Raw genomic sequence first — 16,450 nt, 5'->3', positions numbered from 1 at the left:
TAGGTCATATGCCCATAACCCATTTGGGGTCTTGTTAGTCATATGGGTCATATGCCCAAGCCTACAAACATACATACATATCATAACACATTAATAACATAAAACATATAGATAACATAAGCACATAACATATTGATTCTAGCCTATTTTCCTTACCAAAGTTACCGGGATATAATGGACTGAGTTGGGACTTTTTGGAACACTCCTAAAACCATAAGAAAGAGTGAGTCTAAAGAAAGGAGATGAAATGAAAGAGATGGAAAGACTAAACCATAAAAACATACTTACCGACTTATATGCTTAAGAACTTGGATTCCCTAACCAAAATAAGAATGAGGTTAGGGGACTGAGTAGAAGGTTTTGAGAAAGGAAATAACATGAAATAAATGAAATAGAGTTTTGGGTTTACCTCAAAGATTTGCAAGATCAATCTAACATCCACCGAAATACTATAGCACTCACTTACTTCCCAAGTGTTTGATAAGCTTATGATGTTTAAGCTTATAGTTTTTCCCCAAACCAAGTGTTTACACTCTCTCACTCACTTAACACTAGCAGCCTCTGAACTTAAAGAAAATGGTGAATAATGGCTGGGTACTAGGTCCTATTTATAGAGTTTGGGAATGAAAATATCTTGATTTTACTTGAATAAAAATAATGGCTTTTTAGGTGAAAATCATTTGAATAATCGTTCAGCAGAGGCTGAAGACTCGTTCAGAAGATGCTGGACTGTTGAAGGAGTTTGAATGGCTGAAGGGAAAAGAATTCAAATGTATTTGAATTCATGCTGGTGGAGGCGATATATCGCCCCCTATAGGCGATATATCGCCTGGACCTTTGTTCCCGAGGCGACCGTGCATCGATTCGTGTTTTCCGTATCTACGTGCTGCGACATATCGCCCCCTATAGCTGCGATATATCGGCATACGCTGAATATTTAAACACGAATTTACACATTTTTAGCTGAGTTTGAATGGAGTAAATAGCCTTGACTAAGCCCTCAACGTGCTCAAAGCTGCTGACTGACCCTATACATTCAAACTTTTACCCTTATTTAATTTAATCCTCAAAAATACTAAATCCTTAATTACCATTCAAAACATGTGCTTAAAATCCTATTGGTTGATGTCTAAACCTTATAATATAATAATATATTCCTTAATATCAGACACATTAATCAAACCTTAGGTTATACTTAATATTCTTAAACTATAGGTTAAACTTAGAAAATCTATAAGTACTACTATGAGTGTCCAAATAACTCCCGGTCTGAACCAAAAATCCAAAGTAACAATGATAACACTAAACATACTATAATACTACTAAACAATTAGCTAAGTAAAGTTCTTGGACTCTACATAAGTTCACGCCCCACAGACCCCAGGGGCGAGTTTAGGGATGAATTCACCCAGGGGGCGACCTGGGGGCAAGCTCAACATGAGGGCGAGCTCAGGGGACAATCCCAGGGCCCCTGAAGCCCAGATACTGGTTTGACCTTCCCCAAAACTCCCTAGAAGCTAAGGATATGGTTCAGAGGGCCTCACAAACCTTGGAATACCAACTTAAAACCATCACTAAGCTTGAAAGGAAACAAGCTCAAAATTTTCCTATAGCCTAGAGGCAAAGTACCTCCTCAACCTCGAGATAAAAATTCCTTGCACTCAAACTCTCAAGGGCTTATCAAGATACAAACAAAGAGGAGGTACAAAAAAGGTCTGAGTAGTACATAGTACAAACTAGACACGACCATCAGAAGAGTAGTGGTCATACTAAGTCAGAAGAGTAGTGGTCATACATGTTCGGACAGGTAATGGTCGTAAATCCTCCCATAGATCCAACAAATGTTAGGCCTGAAGCTCGACACCACTAATGCCTGCTCCATGATCCTCTGAGGTGCCACCTAGTACCGCCACCCCTTTGTCCCCTTGGGGTCATTTTTGTACTGAGAGCCACTAACCATGTTTGCTTTTCTTTACAGATTCTTAGTTTGTCAAGGGAACTTTCTGATGAGGAGGTGACTATGAGGGTTGGCAGTGGTCAGGTCATCTCTGCCAAAGCGGTTGGAACAGCTCGTCTGAAATTTGATAAAAATAAATTTCTTATTTTACACAATGTTTATTTTATTCCTAGATTCACTAGGAACTTAATTTCAGTTTCTATGTTGCATGAACAAGGTTTTGATGTTTCTTTTAATAATAATTCGATTGTTATCTCAAGATTTGATATAGAAATATGTCATGCAAAATCTAATGATGGGTTGTATAAACTTAAGGCAAAATAGTGATCTATATACAACTCTGAAATGTTGAAATTGCAAATCCAAGATCTATTAAACGTCTAAAAACATATTTCGACAGTGAAACATATCTTTGGCATTTGAGATTGGGGCATATTGGTTTGGATAGAATTAACATACTAGCAAAGGAGGGACCTTTAAGAGAATTAACTGTTGGTTCTCTTCCAGTCTGTGAATCTTGTCTGGAAGGCAAAATGACCAAAAGAACTTTCTTTGTAAAGGGTTCACGAGCCATAATACCACTCCAAATCGTACACACTGATGTATGTGGACCACTTAATGTGCAAGCTAGAGGAGGGTTTGAATATTTCGTCACTTTCATTGACAATTATTCTAGATATGGTTACTTAAATTTGATGCAAAAGAAATCTAAAACTTTTGGAAAGTTTAAAGAATCCCAAGCTAAAGCTGAAAAGCAATTTGGTAAATCACTGAAAGTTCTTCGATTTGATCGAGGAGAAGAGTACCTGGATTATGAATTAAAGGACCACCTGCGTGAGCGTGGAATTCAATCCCAACTCACTGCACCAGGAGCGCCACAGCAGAATGGTGTTTTTGAAAGAAGGAACAGGACGTTATTAGGCATGGTTAAATCAATGATGAATTACTCATCATTGCCACTGTCATTCTGGGGCTCGCCATTCAATGTGCAATACATATTGAATGTTGTTCCTTCCAAGTCTATCAAAAATACACCATTGGAATTATGGAATGGTACTAAACCTAGTTTACACCATTTTTGTATTTGGGGATGTCCAGCACACATGCTGAAATAAAAGACTGGAAAATTGGAATCTCGCACTGAACTATGCATGTTTGTGGGATATTCGAAAGATACTAGAGGTGGTATATTTTATAGTCCTGAAGAAAACAAAACATTTGTATTGACAAATGCTACTTTTTTTTTAATATGACTATATTAACAATCACAAACCTCGTAGTAAGGTTGTACTAGAGGAGATAGTCTCAAATCAAGTAATAAGATCACCAAATGTTTCCAATGAATAATGGCAAGAGGAAACCATAAGTTCTAATCAGAACAATAGAGAGCTTCATGGTAGTGGGAGGGTTGTTAGGCAGCCAACTCACTATGAACATGAAGTTCATGTGCTTGTGTCTGACACAAACAAAGATGATCCATTGACATATAGAGATGAAATTGAAGATTCTGACAAAGAAAAATGGCAAGATTCCATGAACTTGGAAATGGAATCGATGTATTCAGATTTTGTCTGGGCTCTTGAAGATCTTCTTGACAATATTAAACTTATTGGTTGCAAATGGATATTCAAGAGAAAAAGAGGAGCAGATGGGAAAGTGGAAACTTTTAAAGCTAGGCTTGTAACCAAGGGTTACACTAGGAGAGACGGGGTAGATTATGAAGAAACGTTTTCTTCTGTAGCCATGCTTAAATCCATCCGACTCTTGTCCATAGTTGCTTGCATGGATTATGAGATATGGAAAATGGATGTTAAGACAGTTTTTCTGAATGACTATCTTGACGAAACCATTTATATGTCTCAACCAGAAGTGTTCATAGTAAAAGGTCAAGAGAAAAAAGTTTGCAAGCTTCTTAGGTCCATTTATGGACTCAAACAAGCTTCAAGATCTTGGAATTTGAGGTTTGATGACACAATCAAAACATATGGTTTTGAACAAAAACATTGATGAGCCTTGTGTCTACAAACAAATCAAAGATGGCATTGTGGTATTCTTGGTTCTTTACGTTGATGACATCCTACTGATTGGGAATGATGTGGGAACATTGACAAAAGTAAAGAAATGGCTAGCCAAGCAATTCCAAATGAAAGATTTGGGAGATGCAAACTATGTTCTAGGCATAAAGATCCTTCGGGATTGTCAAAACAAAGTTTTGGCTCTGTCTAAAACTACTTATATAGATAAGGTACTGGAGAGATTCGGTATACAAAATTCCAAGAAGGGTGATATGTCAATCCGTCATGGAATTATCCTTTCTAAAGAGCAGTGTCCTAAAACACCTCAAGAAGAGGAGGATATGAGACATTATCCTTACACCTCTGCAGTAGGCAGTCTAATGTACGTCATGTTGTGTACAATACCTGACATTTTTTATGCAGAAAGGATAGTTAGTTGTTATCAATCCAATCCTGGATTGAGTCATTAGAATCTTCAGAAAACTAGAGAATATGTGCTTGTATATTCAGGTGGTAACCTGAACCCCACTGGTGGATACACTAATTTTCAATCAGACAGAGATAGTCAGAAATCAAATTTTTTATCAGTGTTCACTCTTGGTGGAGGAGCTGTGGTCTGGCGTAGTATTAAACAAACCAGTACCGCAGATTCTACCATGGAAGTCGAGTACATAGTGGCTTGTGAGCAGCTAAGGAGGTTGTATGGCTAAAGAAGTCTATTCTGATATGGAAATTGTTCCAGATATGAATAAGCCACTTTTCTATATTGCGACAATAGTGGGGCAGTAGCTAACTCGAAGGAACCTAGAAGTCACAAGAGGGGAAAGCATATTGAAAGAAAATATTACTTGATCAGGGATATTGTTCACAAAGGAGATGTAGCAGTTATGAAGATAGCTTCGGAACATAATGTTGTTGATCCTTTTATTAAGACTTTGTCTACCAATTCTTTTAAAGATCACGTTAGCAATATGGGTTTGAGGGGGATGCCTCATTTGCTTTAGGGCAAGTGGGAGATTGTTGAGATTAGTGCCCTTTAAAGCATATGTTTTTTCACAATGTTTTATGAAATAAATAATTGAAATGAATTTTTGCATATATTGTTTGTTTTTTTTATTATTAGAATAATATTATATGAATATCAGAAAATTCCCAAATTTGTTATTGTGACTACATTCTTGTATTGGTACGAGAGGATTAAGATTGTAGGGAACGAATTTAAACAGTTCGCAGTAAAACAAAGTTATGTGGAATCTTTGGATTAAATATTGTAAGTACAGATCACTAATATTATGAATACATGTAATCTACATCCAGATTACTGATGTAGTAGGACATCTTAGTGGAGGTTCTTTGTATAAAGTGGTTATACATGAATAGGACAATATGTTATTAATACTTAATAATATTGTTTACTTTATAAGTATTAATTAAACATATCAAGAAGATGATCATATACAAATTGATCTTAATCCTGAAGTTATTATGAACTCATGTTTATGTCATATGAGTTCTTTGATTCACTCGTTGTGGTTTGTAAGAATGATCAGGCTAAAAACTTTTGTTTTGGGAACTTATTGATGTAAATGGCTGGGGACATAATATACAGATATGGAATCTATACATTTCTGAGAGGAATTGAATGGTTCTCTTAAATGTTGGCTTTTGGAACTGAAAGGTTATTGAGCTCAAACTCATAAATCAGTTTTTGAATTAACTTTCACTAGTAAAGTTAATGGTACTTAAGGAAACAATATATAATTAAAGAGGTTAAACAGTGATTAATTCCTACATTAGTTATGAACCATTAATAGAGGATTGAATTGTATATAGTGATTAAATCGATGGACACTTTTATGATTTAAAAGTACTCAATAAATAAATGTCTATAATTATAAGAGTATAATCTCATATTTTTAGTGGAATAATATTGAGATTAATAAATTAAGGTTATTATATTAAAAAGTTTTAATTAATAATCTAAATTTATTGGAGCTTTTGTAGAGTCCCAGAATTTTACTTAGCTAGTAGCAGCAGCAGCAGCAGTAGTAGTAGTAGTAGTAGTAGTAGTAGTTATAGTATGTTAGTTACCGTGGGTTTTGGTACAAGTTGGGACTTAGTTGGAAACTCGTAGCAACAATTATAGATTTTATAAGTTTAACCTATAGTTTAAGAATATTAATTATAACATAAGGTTTGATTAATATAGCTGATTATAAAGATATTATTTATTATAACCTAAGGTTTAGATAGAGCCAATAAGAGCATGACACTTGTCATAAGCATGATTATTAAGGAATTAAGTATTTTGATGATAAAATAAAGAAATATAAGCTTTAGTATTCACCAGTAACTGTTAGGTTCGTAGTATGACTCAGTCAAAGTAGTTATCCCATTCAAATTGTGCTGAAAAAGTGCAATTACGTGTTTAAAATATTCACGTATGCCGATATATCGCAGCATGTGGAGCCGATATATCGCCTGACGAAGGATACGAAAAACTCATTGCACGAACGTACGAACGGAGGCTCAGGATTAAGGCAGAGCCGATATATCGCCACATAGGGGCGATATATCGCCCTTAGTATTTTTTTTTTTAATTTTAAAATTAAGGCTTAACCACTTAGACCTGCTTCTGAACGTTTCTGACCGAGTCTTCAGCCTCTGATTGACGAAAATTCAATTATTTTTCATTTTAAAATCATTATTTTATTCAAATCAAAATGGGGTTAGTTTCACTCCTTACCTTCCTCTCATTCTTCAAGCTGTGATCAGAGACTCCAAAGTGCTAGTGAGACCATAAGAGTGATAAACACTTGGGTTGGGAAAAAGCTTTGTCATTCTTAAGCTTTATAAAATACTTGGGAAGTGAGGATTAGTGTATTTCAGTATTGAAGTTAGACCAATCCTTAAGGTCAACTAAGGTACTCATATTCTTTAAGTCCAGCTCTTTAAGATTCTGTAGTTTTTTTTAGTTCCTTTTATTCAGATCCTAACTTTTGTTATTGGTTCTTGATTAGGTTCTTGAAACTTAAGTTCTTTCTTGGTAAGTTTCTTCTTGATGGTTTAGTTCCCATATTCATCTTTATTCTTAAAGATTCTCACCCTTTTCTACTGTTGGTTTATAGGAGTTTCCAAATCCCGTCCTTGTTCTCATATCCCAATTTTGGTAAGGAAAATAGGATAGTTTCTATATGCTTATATGTTATGTATAATATGTTTATGCTATAATATGTTATGTTATGATCATGTTTTTATGTTGCTAGGGGCTCATAGTTACTTAGCTAGCAAACCTCAATGTGTTGAGGCTCATAGTTGCTTAGCTAGTAAACCCCAATGTTTTTATGTTATCTAGGGCCCATAGTTTCTTAGCTAGCAAACCTCAATATATTTTGAGGCTCATAGTTGCTTAGCTTGCAAACCCTAGTGTTGACCATGTACATGGGTTAGAATTGTGATATATGTTTTATAGTATATGTTTATGATATAGTCTTATGAATATGATTTATGTTGTATGTTTTTAGTAGGTTTTCCTTGCTGGGCATTAGGCTCATTCCTTTATTTTTAGTGTGATGCAGGAAACTAGATACGGAGGCGGAAGGATTCTTGGTGGCTTGACTTGTGTGTTGAGGATGAACGGAATGAATGGACTGCGTGTCGATCGAGGATGACGTTATTTTAGTCTTTTAAACTACGTTTTTATGTATTTTTCGCACTTAGTTGTAAACAGTTTCATTTAATTTTAAAGTTATGTTTTATTTTAAAACAATGGAATTCCATATCACTCATTTATGTATTTCAATATTTATTTTGGAGTTATTTAATAAAGTTATGATTATTCTTTATATACGTTTTCTAGTAGTAGCTAAGTCTAATAGTTTTAATGGCCCAAGGTCTTAGAAGTAGTTGGGTCATTACAGCTTTAAATTATAGGTCATAGGTCCCCAAGATGGCTATATCAACACTATTCAAGGTAAGAGTTGAAATTGGGAAAAAATCAGGATAAGGGCATATTTGGAAGAATTTTGTTCTTCAAGGTCAAATATGTAATTGAGACAAATTGATTAATTAATATATTAATTTTCGAAGTTAATAAATGAATTAATTATATTTTCAAAGTTATTTTTTTAATTAAAATGGCACTTTCCAAACTAGCATTTAAATAATTAAGATAATTAATTTTGAATTAATTAATTTTATTTATTTAAAGAAAGTGAAAAAGATATTTCTGATAATTCAAATTAGATTTAAATTTGAAATAATTCTTTAATTAATCTAATAAATAACTTATCAGGTTTAGATATTTTTGAATAAATAATAATTAAAAGAAAATTATTGGAACACATCCCTGAAATCAGGGATGTGTTACACGCCAACTACAGTGCATGCAGTGCAATTGGTGTGTAACAGAGTCCAAGAATGGGTCTTGGATATTTCTTTTATTAAATAATTGATTTGTAATTTGAATTTTGAATTTTTCAATTTTGAATTTCAAAATTTTAATTAATTCCTTTATAAATTTATAAGATGGAAATAGTTTTTAAAACATAAGACTTTTGACAGAAAAGAAAATAGATCGTATTATTTTCTCTATCCCTGAAAACTGTCTCATACCTAATATTCCAAGATCTCATGTGTTGAGAATATCTTGTAAATCAGAAAATTTTCCCTACCATTACTCTAAGTGCCCACACATGTCTTGAGGTGTAAACATACATCTTGGAAGATCTTGATCTGAGTATTTTGAAGAACTATTTTGGATTGGATGTTCGTTGGAGATATAAAAAGATAGCAAGGATGCTTGATAGTTCTTTTATTTATCTATGATTAATGTATTGCATGTTAATGGAGTCGATTATTTAAATTTTGTTTAAATAAAATTTTTTGAAATCTCTGGGCCCAGCACCCCATGCCCATTACGTACATGGTAAACTTGTTACCAAAAGATCAATGAGTAAGCTAAACCCTTGTGGTTCAAGCAAGAATCTTCAAGCCTAGCATCTAAATTCGCAACTCTCAAACCTAAGATGATTACGAAGATAATGCACAAGGAAATCCTTTAGGAGTGAGAAATATGAGTGAGCCTACCATTCACCCAAGATATAATGGCATCTGTCAAGCTAAAGGGCTTCAAGATGTTGATCATCCATCTCTATGACGAAACTAGAAATCTTGAACTCCACCTCAAGATGTACTAGGATTGGATGGTGCAACATGGCCCAGATGATCCTAATTATGCGAAGGTTTCCTATTGATCTTCTTGGGGTCAGCACGGACATGGTAGGGTACTTTAAAGACTGGGTCTATTAACACTTTTGTAAAACTCAAGGACATGTTCCCTAAAAAATTTCCCAACTTTTTGATGCAGAAGGGCAAGCATCGTCTATAGAATGTGACGCAACTTTAAGGTGAAATCCTAACAGATAACATAACTCACTTGAAGAAAGAGGCCTTTGAGATAGAAGGCTTGACAAATGGCCAAATCCATGAAATATGTTAGAAAAACCTGCTAAAGGGTGAGTATGTGTATTGCTTTTCTCAAGAGCCACCAAAGACTTACAAAGTACTAGTGGACAAAAATAAATAAATAAAGAGGTCATGAATTAGGAGTATCATTGGGCTTGCCAAGCCATGGAGATTCTGAAAAGAATTCAAGACCAAAGAAAGAGGAAAGGAGACCACTCTCACATCGATGATAAGAAGCCCTATTTTTCCAATAATGGTTTGGGGGTAGGACTATCTTCCCCTCCTCAGGATCAGATACTGATGGAAATAAGGGACCATGGATGGATAAAGCCCCTAATTCCAATAAAATGTGATGTCGACAGGAGGGTACCAGTTGAAGTATAGTGACGGCCACTTGGACCATGAACACAAATCCATTAACTACATTCAACTTTGGTACGAGATCGAGAAGTTGATATAAGATAGCATGCTCCAAAAGTATGTTAAAAGGGTGTTATACAAGGAAGAAAAAAAGAGGTAAAACTAGATAGTTGAGCACGTGGTGACGAGTACATCTAGAGGACCTACTATTGCTACAGAAAATAAAATAGGAACGAAATTACCAATACAGTTTCCTGGGTTGAGTCGCGGACCAAGTCGCTTTCTTGAAGACATTTCGCGGCTCTGCCCCAAGTGTGCACACAGCCTATCAACTGTGCCATCCCCAGGATAAAACAACCCAGTTCGTCACTGTACAATGTCCCTCTGCACCGAAGGAAGTCGTTCACATACACCCCTTAATTGCTCGAAAAACTCAGAGAGGAAAATCAATAGTTTTTTGAAAAATTAGGAATGTCGTTCTTTTTGTTGTTCTGTATATCTCTTAATTAAATATCTGGAAAAATACAACTGAAAAGAAACATTGGTCATGGGGAAAGTGTTAAAGTGCATATCGTAATGTGAGGAAGAGTAGGAAGACTCAGTCTCTCAATTGACTGCTCCTAAAACACATTTTATTTGAATAAGTTAATTAATTAATTGATACGAACCACGCCAACAAGTGTGACGAAACCCGACACCAAATATGGAACAGCCACCAAGAACACACGAGATTGGAATGGAACCGCGACCCAATGCTTAGCCAAGCACGAACCTTGGTATGAGGAAGACGCCACAAACGGGGATGGAATCCGTTTGATAAGTCAGGATGAACGCCACAAGGAATCTCCTTGATAAGTTCAAAAGTTTCTTCAAGAACTCAAGAAGAAATAAACTCACAATTTCATTCAACATCATCTGATTTTTCCAAATGTTTTCAAGGCCTTATATAGCCGAAAATTACATCAAGACAAGCCCCTTTGTCTTCCTAATGAAACCGAAAAATTAAGGACAGCCCCTTTGTCTTCCTAATGAAAACTGAAATTAAAGACAAGCCTTTTGTCTTCCTCATGAAAACCGAAATTAAAGACAAGCTTTTTGTCTTCCTAATGAAAACCGAAAATTAAAGACAAAAGGACTATTGGACTCACACAAGTCAAATGTTTGACTTATCACAAAATAAACAAAGACTAAATAAAAAACGTGATTAAAAATAAAAAGACTCATTACAGGAAGCTAAATATTGATCAAGCTCCTAAACTGGTGTCCTCATCATTCCTCCCCTCTTGACTTGGATCAACTGGAACTTGACTTGGATTTTTAGTCTTGGTGTCCTCATCATTCCCCCCCTCTTGAGAAAGATTTGACCTCAAATCGTCACCTGCATCAAAAGGACTCAAATCAGAAACATTAAAAGTAGCACTAACAGTATACTCACCTGGTAAATCGAGTCTGTAGGCATTGTCATTGATCCTTTCTAGCACTTGAAACGGCCCATCTCCTCGAGGTAGCAATTTGGAATGTCTTTGTGCTGGGAATCGCTCTTTCCTCATGTGTAACCATACCCAATCACCGGGATCAAAAACCTGCTTGTTAGCATCAAGTTGGTTAGTGTTTAAAAGAGCCTCCTTAACCTCACTTTTTTTTGCATAAAAATTATTTTGTTTTCTCTCTAATTTTCCCTCATTGATCGAACTCTTCTCTTTCTTTTCTCTCTCACTTGATTCGACCCTTTTCTCTCTTTGTCTCTCTTTTTTCTCACTCTCATTCATCTTTTCACTCTCCTTCTTTTGCTCACTCAATTTTTTTTTATCACTCAATCTTTGCAACCTCACTTAGTCTTCATATACTTGCTTTGGCGTCAATGGAGCTAGAGTGATTGTTCGTCGATGGAACGTGAATGAGTACTTGTTGGTGAAGCCATCATGCTGGACTCGCCGATCAAATAGCCAAGGCCTTCCTAGAAGGAGGTGTCCAGCTTGCATGGGAACCACATCGCACAATACCTCATCCTCATACTTGCCAATTCGAAATGATACCAGCACCTGTTTTGTAACCCTCACTTCACCACTATCATTCAACCACTGCAACTTGTATGGACAAGGATGTTTAAGCGTTGGGAGCCCCAGCTTTTCAACCATGGAAGAACTAGCAACGTTAGTGCAACTACCACCATCAATAATAACACTGCATACCTTGTCTTTCACATGACAACGAGTGTGAAAGATGTTCTCTCGCTGCACCTCTTCTTCCTCTTCTTTTGCTTGCAAGTTTAAGGCTCGTCTTGTGACTAGTGCAAGCATCTGACCAGATTCTGCCCCAAACTCCTCATCACCCATAGAAGCGTCCTCCAATGGTGGCATGTCATCAAGATCATCTTCCTCTTCGGAATCTGTCTCCCCAGTATCCCGAATCACCATAACTCGCTTGTTTGGACATTGGCTAGCTATGTGTCCTCGCCCCTGACATTTGAAGCATTTTATCTCACTAGAACGGGACGAAGTAGGGGCTGTTTTACCTTGAGGGGTCGTGGCTGGTTTTGGTGTAAAGGATGAAGTAGGTTGGTCTTCTTCCTTCTTTGGATAGTTCGACCGCCAAGGTGTTGCACTTGTACTACCCCTCTTGAGCTGCCTCTCAACTTTGATTGCCATATGCACCAAATCTTCCAATTCCACATAATTTAGTAGCTCAATTGGATTAGCAATCTCTCGGTTCAACCCATTCAAAAACCTTGCCATTGTTGCCTCCCGATCCTCTTCCACATTGGCTCTAATCATAGCCATCTCCATCTCCTTGTAATACTCATCAACACTCTTGGAACCTTGACGAAGACCCTGCAACTTAAGGTATAGATCTCGATAATAATGAGATGGTACAAACCGTCGCCTCATCACCCTCTTCATAGCCTCCCAAGTGTCAATGGCACGATCTCCATTTCGCCTCCTATTGATGCACAACTGATCCCACCAAACAATAGCATAATCAGTAAATTCAATGACAGCTAGTTTTACCTTCTTCATGTCAGAGTAGTTGTGACAATCGAAAACCAACTCCATTTTCTTCTCCCACTCAAGGTATGCCTCAGGATCACTCTTGCCTTGAAAGGCGGGGATTCTCATCTTGATATTTCCCAAATTATTGTCTACCCAGTTCCTAGCTTCTCTATCTCGGCCATACCTCCTATGGTTACCCTCTGACATCCTATCATATTCTTCCTCTAAATCGCCCCCATCAAACTCTCTTTCACCCTCAACATCCCATTGTTGCACCCTGTTCCTCCGTGCCCTCCATTGCGTTCCCTCTTCTACCCTATCCAACCTCTCATGTATCTGCTCACACTCCGCCCTCATCATCCTTCGCATCTCCCCAATTAATGCTTGCATTTGTAGATTCGGAACCTCAGGTGGCGGAATATCATTGCTTGTATCTTTCTCTGGATTTTGTGCCATGATGGAAATCTGCAAAATAAGGTTAGAATAATATGGAGAAAAGACCTCACCACACTCCCTCACGTGTTTCGCTCGAACAATATTTTCACTCAAATCCCCTCGTGTTTCACTCAATTTCAATGGCTTTTACCCTCAAATAGGCTCACACCTCTGCCTTTTTCCACTCGTATTCTTCTTTAAGTTCTTTCAAAACTAATCCACAATATCATGGAGGATTCAAGTAGCAAATCAAACCAGAACAAACCAAACGAACATAGAAAAACTGATGAAAAATGATGATTTTTGGATCACTTGTGTGGGGTTTTGGCAAAAAGGCCTCTAGACCATAGGGAACAAGAATAGGACAAAAAATTTTAAGAGAGGTTTCCAGACTTTTGCCTTTTTTTTTTTTTGGTTGTTTTCTACCTCTCAAATTTGAGAAACCAGATACCAATTTGTAAAGGGAAAAAAAATGAGTACCAATAGCCAACCCGAAACCCAAACAACCTGTGTTACCAAAACAGATTCAAGAACAAACTATTATGTGATTCAAGAACACTCCCAATAACATGAAAACCCATCTGTGAAAACCCAATAACAATCTGTGGTACACGCTCAATAACAGAGAAACAATATTTCCCAAAACCAATAATAGAGAACCAAACAATCTGTGGCACCAAAACAATCTCAGATTTCACCACAACTAAAGCAACAATTGAAACCAGGGACAAAACTGAAACAAGGGAATTAATAATACCAATTTGTGGCTCTAGAGTACTTTCGGATTTCACCAAAAAAAATCAAATGAAACTTTGTGTAGACTAGTTTCGGATTTCAAGGGATTTCACAAAGAAATAATGGAAACTTTGGAAATAAGGAAATGATTGAACAAGGAAACAATAACTATAGTAGTTTCGGATTTCACAATAAGAACTATTGGATTTCACAACAAAACAAGAGAAACCCAAGGCAAAAATTCGGATTGCAAAACAAAACACAAGAGAAACTCAATGACCCTAATTCGGATTCCACAATTAGAACAAGAGAAAAAACTCAAAGCCCTAATTCACGTTAAGAACCCTAATTCACGATTTCAACAAGCTCTAGAATAGTTTCGGATTTCACAACAAATAAGGGAAACAAGGAAACAATTGACACAAGGAAATAATTGAAACAAGGAAATTAACAAGCTCTAGAATAGAAAAACACACGAATTGAATATAGGAACACGAATTGATTTTTTTTTTTTTGATTTCAGAAACCCTAATATTGAAAAACGAATTGAAAGAAAAAAACACAAAGTAAAGGATAGGCCAAACCGGATGATCCTAAGCTCTGATACCAACTGATACGAACCACGCCAACAAGTGTGACGAAACCCGACACCAAATATGGAACAGCCACCAAGAACACACGAGATTGGAATGGAACCGCGACCCAATACTTAGCCAAGCACGAACCTTGGTATGAGGAAGACGCCACAAACGGGGATGGAATCCGTTTGATAAGTCAGGATGAACGCCACAAGGAATCTCCTTGATAAGTTCAAAAGTTTCTTCAAGAACTCAAGAAGAAATAAACTCACAATTTCATTCAACATCATCTGATTTTTCCAAATGTTTTCAAGGCCTTATATAGCCGAAAATTACATCAAGACAAGCCCCTTTGTCTTCCTAATGAAACCGAAAAATTAAGGACAGCCCCTTTGTCTTCCTAATGAAAACTGAAATTAAAGACAAGCCTTTTGTCTTCCTCATGAAAACCGAAATTAAAGACAAGCTTTTTGTCTTCCTAATGAAAACCGAAAATTAAAGACAAAAGGACTATTGGACTCACACAAGTCAAATGTTTGACTTATCACAAAATAAACAAAGACTAAATAAAAAACGTGATTAAAAATAAAAAGACTCATTACAGGAAGCTAAATATTGATCAAGCTCCTAAACTGGTGTCCTCATCATTCCTCCCCTCTTGACTTGGATCAACTGGAACTTGACTTGGATTTTTAGTCTTGGTGTCCTCATCATTAATTAATAAATAATATTTATTAAAACATTTTTCAACAAAAAATAATAAGTGCCACACCACACTAACCAGCTTAGCTCGGCTCGGACGGACGGCGGCGGCGCGCGCGTGATGGTCAGGTGTGTGTCTCCTCACCCATGAGCACAAAATTGGGTACCCCTTGGGGCACATCCCCAAGGGTTGAGCTCTCACTAAATATACACCCCTAAGATTGTTCCAAATCCATGTGGGACTCTTTCTCTTTTAACACACAAAAAGCACTTTTCTATTTTTATTATTATTTTTAAATAATTCATATATTACAAAAAAAGTACCAACAATCCCCCAATTGAATTTTTTTTTTAAATAATGTCTCCAACAATATCAAAATCTGTAAGACTATGCATAAACAAAGGTATTTTTCGACTTGAACATTCGCATAGTGAGAACGATTCAGATTACACTAGAGTGCCCCAAAGTCTCGAACTCTATCTCTGACATCAAACCACACACAACCTTTCCAGGGTGTAGTCAAAAGACCGTGTGTTAATGGTCATTCACGTCTATCCCAGCATAGTGAATGATCTAGAAATTTTGCCCAAAACTCCATAGAAAAGTGGCCCCACTTCCACCTTCACATAGGTGAGCCTATCAAGAATACTCATGTAGCTAGGTACTCCACTCCACATATATTATAGATCTCATTAAGAGTATCTATTAACTCATCCTCTCCTTGCTTCAGGTTTTCATGCTTCTATATATTTTAAAGGAAGTAGCATGATCCAAGTCATATCACTTCACAACTTGTTAATACCCATTGAACCTAATTCTTGGGATCTCCAGTCTTTAGGTTGGGTTACCATTATGAGTGACTCATCATTTTAAGGGCAGTAGTCTCATCCCTTTCAAAGTTTTATGGACTTTATCTCTAGATAATCCTTTCATCAAAGGATCTGCTAAATTATCATCAATGCGTATATGATCCACTCTAACAGCTCCTGTTGAAAGGAACTCTCTAACAGTGATGTGCTTACGACGTATCAGTGTTCTTTTACCATTGTAATAACGGTTCTTAATTTTTGTAATAGACGTGGTACTATCACAGTGGATCAACACATCTGATATTGGTCTTTCCCATAAAGGAATCTCAACTAGCAGGCTTCTCAGCCAGCTTGCTTCTTCACTAGATGTAGCTAGAGCTATCATTTTTTACTCCATGGTGG

Source organism: Humulus lupulus, chromosome 7 (assembly GCF_963169125.1).
Source record: "Humulus lupulus chromosome 7, drHumLupu1.1, whole genome shotgun sequence".
Classification (NCBI taxonomy): Eukaryota; Viridiplantae; Streptophyta; class Magnoliopsida; order Rosales; family Cannabaceae; genus Humulus; species Humulus lupulus.
This window is presented reverse-complemented; position numbering follows the sequence as displayed.